We start from the raw sequence: 10,691 nt of genomic DNA, 5'->3' as shown, positions 1-10,691 counted from the left end.
TATGATCGTACCGTATAGCATGCAAAACCAAAAAAGCAGGCATAATTATGCAGAGCCCCATTTCCAAACACCCAATGGAAAATAATAACCAGCCTCCACCAAGCTGAGAATCATTACATAGCACGAAGCAAAAAGAGAACTGATGAACAAACATTAGAAAAACCCGTTAAACAACAAATAATTCAGGCAGCAAACTCCAATCCACTCCTGTTCTATCGGTAAATATCAACGCACATGCTGATACATTGCCAGCCTACTTCACAAGTGATTAACCTTTGCAGAAATCCAATACGAGTTCAGCAGGGGAGAAAACACACAAAAATATGTGGACAGGAGGACCAACTAGGTCTGTCCGCTGAAGTTAATGGCCTCCATTCGTTGGTTCCTTGTCTTTTTTTTCAGGCAAAGTTTTAATGTCTGGGGAGAGGATCCTATGGGTACTGTTCGTTTAACAGTACTTTAGGGACTGGTCGGTGGGTTCGGTCCGATTTTTCCGCTCTGCTGGCCCAAACGATAAAGGAAGGGACAAGTGCACCACAAGTCCTAAAACTTCACAAAAGTGCATTTGAGTTCTAAAAATTGCAAAAAGTTCATTTGAGTCCTAAAACTTATCAAAATGGTTCATTTGAGTCCTAAAGTTAACACCGTTAGATTTACTAACGGAAAACGCTGACGTGTCATTTTTAATTATTTTTCTTGAGACACGTGGCGCCACGTTAGCAAAAATAAAAATAAAAATAGAAAAAGCTGTAAAAAAACCAAAAAAAGGAAAAAAAAAAAAACGGAACCGGCGGTGGCTAAGCCCGGCGGCCACCGGCGACCCTCGCCGGCCCGGCGAGGCCGGCGACCCTCGCTCGGATCCGGGGCGAGGTCACGCCCTCCCAGATCGAGGGTCGCCGGCCGTCGCCGGGACTCGCCGGGGCCGGCGGAGGTCGCACGGGCATTCCCGAAGCCCGGCGACCCTCGCCGCCCCAGGCGAGTCCCCGGCGACGACCGGCGACCCTCGATCCGGGGGAGGGTCGGGAAGGCCCAGGCGACCTCCACCGGCCCCATGCGAGTCCCGGCGAGGGTCGCCGACCCTCGCCGGGGACTCGCACGGGCCGGCGGAGGTCGCCCGGGCCTTCCCAAAGTCCGGCGACCCTCGCCGGCCCCGGCGAGACCCCGGGGAGGGCCGACGACCCTCGATCTGGGGGAGGGCGCGACCCTCGCCCCAGATCTGAGCGAGGGTCGCCGACCCTCGCCGGGGACTCGGCTAGGGCCGGCGATGGTCGCCGGGCTTTGGGAAGGCCCAGACGACCTCCGCCGGTCCTTCCCGGTGGCTGTGGCGGCGGCCACCGCCGGTTTTGTTTTTTTTTTTTTTGTTTTTTTACAGCTTTTTCTATTTTTATTTTTACTGACGTGGCGCCACGTGTCTCAAGAAAAATAATTAAAAATGATACGTCAGGGTTTTACATTAGTAATTCTAACGGTGTTAACTTTAGGACTCAAATGAACCATTTTGACAAGTTTTAGGACTCAAATAAACTTTTTGTAAGTTTTAAAACTCAAATGCACTTTTGTAACAAGTTTTAGGACTTGTAGTGCACTTATTCCATAAAGGAAATGAACAAAATATATTAAAAGAGGGTGTCTGCTTAGAATAAAATAATGAAAAAATTCCAATTAAAGAGCCAAAGTGGGCTTCTTTTCTTAAAAAAGGACCCCAAGTAGATGATGTCTTAATTAAGGACCCAAAGTGCCAAACCAATCTCAAATAAGTACCTCAACTCGGCGGCCGGCTAAATGTTCGCCGGCCCGCAAGCGTAAGACATTTCCAGCGCCGGAACATGGGCAATTTTGACTTTTTCTTTTCTTTTCCTTTCTTTTTTTTCCTTTTTCCTTTTTTCTTTGTCTCTCTTCCCTTTTGTGGCCATCACCGGGGAGGGCAGTCGCCGGCATCGGGCTGAGGGCCTGCGGACGTCGCCGGCGATGACCACAAGAGGGAAGAGAGAAAAAGAAAAAAGGAAAAAGGAAAAAAAAGAAAGGAAAAAAAAAGAAAAAGACAAAATTGCCCCTGCTCCAATGCCGGAAATGTCTTACGCTCACCGGCCGGTGAACATTTGGCCGGCCGGCGAGTTGAGATCCTCATTTGAGACTGGTTTGGCACTTTGGGTCCTTAATTGAGATACCATCTACTTGGGGTCCTTTTTTGATAAAAGAGACCCACTTTGGGTCCTTAATTGGAATTTTTCCTAAAATAATTAGGGCTAATAGCTTATCGAGTTTAAAGGCCTCCAAGGAAAAGAATCAAAGGGTGAGTTTGACCCTTTAAAGGAGGACACGTGGACTGTGGACTACAGTACCACCGCCCATTACAGGGCCATCGCGTGGATTTTACATTTAGTTTTATTATCTACCGGGATGATTATAATCGGCACTTAAGAAGCGAAATATGCGCAAGGGACTGAGATGGCAAGGAGGGAAATACTCGCTTGGACCAGTTCCAAACAAAGGGATTCCCCCTTTAAGAGGTCCCTAACTTGTCCCCATCGTGACAATCAACCTAGTTCCAAATGAATTGAATTTCACGCGTCCTAAAACCTCACCGAGAACCCTACATATAACAAACAAGAACTACGATATTAATTATAAAAAGGCGCGACAAAATTTTAGATGGACTTCAGGATAATCTGAAACTTATTTGAATCCTCCACATGATTTTCCTCACTCCTTTAGAAAAAGTCGAGACGTTTGACCTCGGAGTTCGGGTAAAAAAAAAAAGAAATGGTAACTTATCTTTCGGAAACATCAAAGAAAGATTGGACCACGATTAACAATGAAAGGGTCTCGCTATAATCCTACTGCTCTGATAACTGGAGTCTCTCGTGATTCTGGTCTAAATTAGAATTTCACTCCATCATTACAGTTCTATCAAGTATCAAATGCTCAAACAAATTGATCATCGTCTCGGGGTCATCATCATTGCATCCGCTAGGCTTGCTTCGATGTGTACGGTTTGTTTGACTGACAGAAGAACGCGAGGAAACTGGGAGTTCTCACATGATTCCCGTGACCATCTCTCCATGAATACTAATTATATAGACCGTAAATCTTCCATTTATGAGTCCAATAAATTCAAATGGATTGCTCATTGCTGATATCAATGAGCTGGATTTAATAATTAATGCTCAAAGTTTGAGGTCGTTCCTGAGTAAACATCATAGTAACGATATCTCTCGCTAGTAATCAGGAAACATATCCTCCTCTTTTCCTTATCAAAGGTTAAGCCACAGCGAGAGCAAGCAAACCAGTGTGCGAAAGGACCGGAGTTCACATAACCCCGGATCATCACATTCCACAAGAAAACATCTCTGTCCGACAATTTATCGAACACCTTACGCGCGTCGCCCATGTTCGGCGCACCGCGGTCGCCATAGGCCCCAACCAGCTTCGCTGCGAGAAATGGGTTCTGCTCAAATCCCCCGATTACGATCTGGGCGTGTATCCTTTTGAGGCACGAGCTGCTTCTGCAACGTTCCAACAGGTACGTATAGTCATACGAGTCTCTGTTCCGGATGCCTTTGTACGCCCTCCTATTGAAGTAGAATCTGATCGCTTTCCACGTTGCAGCGGAGACGAACGGGTGCTTTTGCCTTCCTCGTGGGCCCAGCAGATGCATGGGTCTCGATGGAACAAATCACAGGCCACTCTCTTTCAGCATTCCGCGCGTTCTTCTTGATGGAAGAGGCTTTGAGGCAATGTATGCAACTCTCCCTGGTGCTGTGGCTCCATTTGCTAACGCCGAGGCCGAAAGCACCCGCCAATCTCGCGTCCGAAAGGTGACCGAAGAGATCACGAACGATGAAAGTCCACTCGCATGGACGAGTGGTCGGGATTTGGAAGACTCTGCGAGAGCCTTGGTTGAACCGCAAATGAGGATTCACTGTTGTTACACCAGTTCCACCGCCAAGTATGTGAATTATTTTAAATAGCTTACGTAATTTATTTTAAATGTTTCTTATTTGGTAAATAATATTATAACAAGGAGAAAGTAAATACGTCTCCGTTCACGAAAATGAGTGGCCAGCGAGCCTAGGGGTGTGCAAAGGAACCGGGAACCGCCCGGAATCGAATCGGACTAGTACCAGCGGTTTCAGTGGATACCAGTCCGGTTCTCGGTTCTAGGCGTGAAACCGCCCGCCCGCCCACCCGGACTGAAACAGTAATATATATATATATATATATATATATATATATATATATATATATATATAATTTTTAAGAAAAATTTCCAACCAAAAAAAAAAACATTTTAAGAAAAAATGAAAACCCTAAAATCCCTAATTTAAAGCTCAATGTCCGTCAACTAAGTACTCGTTCATCTCACTCTCACTTTGTTTGAGTTGTCTTTTTATCTCTCATTCACAATCTCAACTCTTAAGCTCATCGTCCATTGACTCACGGTCTCGACTCTCAACTCCTATCAACTCACAGCCACGCCTCCGCGGCCATTCATCGCCTCCCTTCCTCGCTCTCGGTCACTTCCATTTGCATGAAACTTGGTGGAACCGGTTCCATGGACCTACCCGGAAATCGAATTGGACCGACGGTTCGATTCTCGGTGGATCTATGGAATCAATAGGCGATTCCCCGTTTCAAATTTTCGGAACCGGTCCTTAATGGGCAGTTCATGATTCCATGGTGGGAATCGCCCAGCCGAGCCATGCTCACCCCTAGGCGAGCCAGCATTGGCCTCTGGCCGGTCGTCGAGGTTCGGCGACTGGCTGGAGGAAGAAGAAAGAGAAGAAAAAAAAATTAAATTTTAAAAATTAATAAATAATTTGAAAAAATATTAAAATATTATTAAAAGTTATCCAGGTCAGCGCTGACGGTGCTACGTACGCCAGCCGGTGACCATGTCAGTAATATCCGACCAAAATCAGGCGGAAGGACTGAATTGATACTAGGTCAAAAAGTTTATGATTAAATTGGTACAAATGCAATAGATTTAGGATTTTTCTAATACTTTTCCCTAACAATTCGTGTGAAGAGTGAAGGAGCTTTGGGTCAATGAGTTATCAACCAAATGCATTTAGATTTGTACCATTGTGTTGTGTCTTTGTATCGTCGTCGAAATAAAGAGTGTATGATGCTTTTATCTTTCTTACATAGATCGCTTCTATTTTGGCGGAAATTCACAATAAACGTATCCCATATACTATTTAGTATTTTTTTTATTTAGTTAAGTTATGTCCGTGTTAGCATTTGTGTGTTTCAACAAGGTATTGTTCGATTTGACCATCGGATCAAATTTTGTCCAAGAAAAAGAGCTTTAGCACGAGATAGGGGAAGAGACCCAGCTCATGAGTCACGACTAGCTATTGAGGTCGGGTTTTGTATGTGTCTTGTCACGCAATATTATCCTTTGGCCTCAAATATTTATGATTTTATTTTTGTCTGAAAAATATTTATGATTGAAGCGTGCCCTTATAAGGGAAGGGGAAAATAATATAAATAGTTTTTGAACTTTGGCCCAATATGCAATTTGGTTCATGAACTTTTAATTTGTTTAATATAGTCCCTGAACTTTAATCTAATGTGTAATGTAATCTCTGAATTTTTAATTTGTTCAATATCGTCCTTGAATTTTTGGTACATGCTTTCATATTCAATGTAGTCATTCCATTAATTTAAGTTCAAGGACTACATTGAACATTTTTAGTAGACCCGTCAAACGGATGGGTCGGATCGGGGCGAAAATGGTCCAACTCAAATAGATCTATTTAACCCGTTTTGATCTATTTTCGTGTAATGAAAATCTAATAACCCATACCCGACCCGACCCAACCCATACTCAACACATACCGACCCGACCCATATTACTAAAACACTTCCATATTTAGCTCAATCTAGGAAAATTCATGCCCAAACTGAAATGAAAGTGCGAAGTGAGTGAGCTCGAGATTGAGTGAAGGCGAGAGACATGATTTGAATTTAAATAAGTTGTAAACCCATTTACGACCCATTTAACATCCATATATGTTTATACCAATTTATAACTCATTTAGTGAATATAACTAACTCATTTATGACTTATTTACTGATATATGAGTTAAGAAATGAGTTTATGACTCATTTTAACAAGTCCAATTTTCATATAGTTTTGGAATTACATTGAACATGTACCAAAAGTTCATGGGCCACATTGAATAAATTAAAGTTTAAAGACCATAAGGTTGAAGTTCAGAGACTACATTGAACAAATTAAAAGTTCAGGAACCAAATTGCATATTAGGTCAAAATTTAATGACCGTTTGTATCATTATCTCTAAGGGAAGGGCATGAGACCCTGTTTACAAGTCACTAACATTCTTGGCTCTCAATTAATGCAGCTTTTATCATTCCATTAATGCTAGCTTTTCTGGCTTTTTTACATTTGGAAGTTGCTCAATTGTAACCTTTTCGAGTTGCCATAATTTGTTGGGCGCGTGGGCAAAATTTTCAATTTAAGGATCGAAGGTCACTAATTCAAATCTTACATATCGTATGTAAATTATTGTGGAGCGAAATTATCTACATATATATGTTATAGACTTGTATTTGACCAGTTTGTGAGAATTGAGAGGTGTTTCATAAAACTTTCGATAGCCAGGTCTCTAAGGTTGTGTTGCAGTTATCGAAAAAAAGAAAAGAAAGGAAGTTGCTAGACTATCAATATGATCCTTTTGCTTTGCAAGTAAAAACGCTTTGATGTTATTTTTTGATAAGAAAAGTGTAAAAATTTAGGGTTAATATCACCAAAAATCAAAACTGGTACGCGTATAACAATTTTACCCCGAAACTTTTTTTTGACCATAAAAAACCCAAAACTGGTACACTTATGATAATTTTACCCATCTGGCCACTTTTGGTCGGCCGGCGATGACGTGGATGCCGGCCGGCTGACGTGACAATAGTTTAATATTTTTTTTTCGATTTTTTTCTCTCTTTCTTTTTTTGTTTTTCCTATCTTCTTCTCCGATCGCCGGACCGGCGACCGGCCAAAGGTTCATGCCCCGCGAGACCTTGCCGGCCATGGGCGAGGCTGGCCCTCGCCGTCACTGGGCGAGGCTTGACCTCGTCCACCGACGGCGCGGTCGAGCCTCGACCTCGCTCTGCCATGGGTGAGGCTAGCCCTCGCCGGCATTGGCGAGGGCGAGCCTCATCGTCGCTTGGCGAGCTCAACCTCATCGTCGCTTGGCGAGCTCAACCTCGCCCATGGCCGGGTTGTCGTCCCTGAACCTGTCGGATGGCTCCAACGGGTACTCGAGAGCCTGCTTCGCCTTCGGCAGGTACTCATCGATCCAAGTCCTATCGGCATTGTTCAGCTTGGAGGAGGGCAGGCAGGAGCTCAGCAGTGGGAACGACTTGAGGGATAGCTGGGGTTGTTCAAGAACCTGTCGGCCAGCTTCTTGTCGTCTAGAGGTGGCTTCAATATGAACCGCTTTGGGGGCACCTTCTTCTTCGGCGAGGTCGCGCGCTTGCGCTCCGCGAGCTCCTTGAGGAGCCTCTAGGGGCTGTTCCTGGGCAGTTCTTGTTTCGGGTCGATGGCGACGGCAACAACGGAGCAGCCCCGCCATGTGGGTGAGGTCGAGCCTCACCATGACCGGGCGAGCTCAACCTCGCCCGGCGACGGCGAGGCTCGACCTCGCCAGTGCCGGCAAGGGCCAGCCTCGCCCATGGTCGGTGAGGTGGAACTCGCTGGCCTCAGCCTCGGCGACCGGAGAAGAAGATAGGAAAAACAAAAAAAGAAAGAGAGAAAAAAAAGTCAAAAAAAAAAATCGAAAAAAATTAAAATATTGCCACATCAGCCGGCCGGCCGGCGTCCACGTCATCGCCAGCCGGCCGCTGGCCAGCGTCCACGTCATCACCAGCCGGCCAAAAGTGGCCAGATGGGTAAAATTGTCACAAGTGTACCGGTTTGGGGTTTTTTGTGGTAAAAAAAAGTTTCAGGGTAAAATTGTCACACGCGTACCAGTTTGAGTAAGCCTTTCTCTTTGTGTGTTTTCTCGATCTTGTATGTGGGATCTGCGAGTGACTGAGTGGCTTTTGCTTTTCTTTTTTTTGATTCTTTGCAGGCGGATTCTCCTTGCAAGAAGTAGGCCTTCGATCCTTCCGATTTTTGTTTTCGTTCTTTGTTTTGCCGACGAATTTAATGCCTTGATGGCGCCGTGCTCGCTTCGTGCTCGCAAAAGCGGCATCCAATTAGCATGATCTAGGTCAGGAATTGCGCGAACGAGGGAATGGGTAGATTATGTATTTCGTTTGTGAACTGATGCTCGGGCAAGGGCGACTGTGGGATGCGACTTCGTGTCGATGTCCGCGTCGAGAAATTAGCATGTGTGGCTTTATTGGCCTTTTCGTGTTTACATGGTGTTTAAGTTGCTAGAGTTCATTGTTTGAATGATAAAATTCAGGTGTCTGGTCTTCCTGTTAATGCTTCAGTCCCTAGATGACTTGAAATGTGTTAAGGCAAGCCCATCTCATCAAAAGCAGGTTATATCTCTAGCGATTTAAACACCAACTAGTCTGGAAAAAATGCGTGTGTTTGCTCTATTTAGTCTTGCTTCCATCATATATTAATAATGAGGAGTAGGACCTTATAGTGGTAATATCTTTTTTGCTACTAGGGCAATGTGCATTTGTCGTGGTTTGGGCAAATAATGATTCGATCCACAACATGGGAGCAATACATATTTGCTTGCTTTGAAATGTTGACTCCATATTCGCATGTTAATTAGGTATTCAAGATCCCCCTCACCTTGGAGAGAGCAGTCAAGGTCTAGGTCCAGATCCAGGTCTAGGTCCCCGTCCTGGTCCAAGCACCAGCCGAGGTCACGGTCCAGGAGCCGTGGCAGGTATTTGAAGGGTTTGAATTTATTAGTTTATGGTGTTATGAGTTTCTGCTCACTGGTCCATTAATAGACTGAAGTCTGGTTTTCTGTTTGTGTGGTATGCCGGTATATTCTGATCCAGATCAAGATCCAGAAGTCATGGCAGGTTAGTGTTAGCACTTCATTCCGTATATTCTTTTGACGATGATCTTGCTTGCTTTAGTCTGTCTTTTGCTGCCACTTTCACTTATCCACTTTTGTGAAATTTATATTCAGGGATGACAACAATCCTGGAAATACGCTTTATGTGACCGGTTTGTCCACTAGGGTCACCGAAAGGGAGCTAGAAGACCACTTTTCGAAAGAGGGGAAGGTCAGTAGCTTCATTGGACTGTTCGTATTTCGCATGTTTGTGAACATTGTTTTCCTGTTTGGCATTAGGTGCTGAGTTGACTTTGAATTTTAGGTTGCTTCTTGCTTCCTCGTGGTGGAGCCTCGCACACGCATCTCCCGCGGATTTGCATTTGTTACCATGGACTCTGTTGAGGATGCTAACCGTTGAGAAGGTAATGTGATATTACAGATCTTGGCAAGTAGTGAGATTTTTTATTACCTAGCTTTCTTCTTAACTTGGAGTTTTCTGGATACATTCAGAAGACTTTGCGTCAGCTATGTTGGCAGCAACCAAAGATGATGAGTTCATCCATGTCAACTTAAGTGAAACGGCTTGATCAATGGCCGGCTTTAACAGCTTTTCAAAAGCATCTGATCAACTAAACATAGCAACTATATTGCAACAACCATACAACCTCAGCACTCACTTTCAACTCTCAACTAATCAACGGACATTAGCAACAACTTTCTAGTCAGGATTATATGGTATCTCATATCCGGCATCCATTTGTTGGAAAACTAATCTTAAGTGTGTGGTTTTTGTTTCCTTTTATTCCTGTTAACTTCTTTCACGTAATTTGAGATTTTTTTTTTAAAAATAATTCTTGTCCTTTGGATAGACTATCTAGAAGGATGTACTTTGTTCATGTTTGTGTGGTGATTGAAATTGGCAACGGAGCTTGTAGCAGAAGTGATTTGGATGGCCAACCTTTTGAATGATGGCTTTATTTTCTTTAGTTGGGTACTTTCCATTGGTAATGCTTTGTTTATTTCAGTCACGGAGGAAGCGACTGCGGACTCCAACTCCTGGGCAATATCTTGGATTGAAGAGCACTAGGGACCACGGTGAGGATTTTGCTTCCCATTTTTCTGACAATGGCGAGACAAATTTGTACTCTTGCATGTCAAACAGGCTATTGTGGTGACCGTGGTGGTGACCGGGGTGGTGACCGTGGTAGGTATCGTGGTGGCCGGGATGATTATGGGTACCGTAGATCCCCAAGGCGCTCACCATTTTGAGGTGGCCGTGATTATTCTCCCAGGCGCTCACCTTAAGGTGGAAGGTCAAGGAGGGACAGATCAAGGTCACCTATCTATTCTCCTCGCGGTTCTAGGTGATTGTTCTTCTTAGGAAAAAGTGTGACCAATTGGCAAGTGATATTTTGGTTGGACTAGGTGTGACTTGTTACCGGGGGGGGGGGGGGGGGGGGGAGAGCAGCATTGGTGCCAAAATTTATGTACGGAGGCCATTTTGGTGTCAAAACTTTCAATCGGATCACTTAAATGCTAAAAGTTGTAAAAAACGATCACTTAAGTGCCACTTCGCCGGAAATCCGACGTGGCATTTTTTTATTAATTTCTCAAGCTGATGTGGCTCGCCGGAGGCTGATTTGGCATTTCTTTTCTTTTCTTTTTTCCTTTTCTTTCTTTTTTCCTTTCTTTTCT

At 44.3% G+C, this 10,691-nt stretch overlaps 1 long non-coding RNA gene across 9 annotated transcripts; it reads left to right on the top strand.

The window, feature by feature from the left end:
- Positions 1–8,016: 8,016 nt before the first annotated feature.
- LOC130140587 (uncharacterized) lies at positions 8,017–10,372 on the top strand. 9 transcript variants are annotated; one of them, XR_008818560.1, is made up of 7 exons: positions 8,017–8,116; positions 8,760–8,876; positions 8,995–9,018; positions 9,129–9,225; positions 9,319–9,418; positions 9,507–10,091; positions 10,159–10,372. It is a non-coding gene; the product is annotated as an uncharacterized LOC130140587 (long non-coding RNA). The 9 variants fall into 9 exon arrangements; XR_008818559.1 differs by having other exon boundaries at positions 8,051–8,237; XR_008818561.1 differs by lacking the exon at positions 8,017–8,116 and having other exon boundaries at positions 8,257–8,876; positions 9,507–9,731; positions 9,866–10,091.
- Positions 10,373–10,691: the final 319 nt, after the last annotated feature.

The sequence above is a fragment of the Syzygium oleosum genome, unplaced genomic scaffold, assembly GCF_021117445.2.
Source record: "Syzygium oleosum isolate NSW1041296 unplaced genomic scaffold, Sole_v2.1 Sole_v2.20, whole genome shotgun sequence".
Classification (NCBI taxonomy): domain Eukaryota; kingdom Viridiplantae; phylum Streptophyta; class Magnoliopsida; order Myrtales; family Myrtaceae; genus Syzygium; species Syzygium oleosum.
This window is presented reverse-complemented; position numbering and strand designations above follow the sequence as displayed.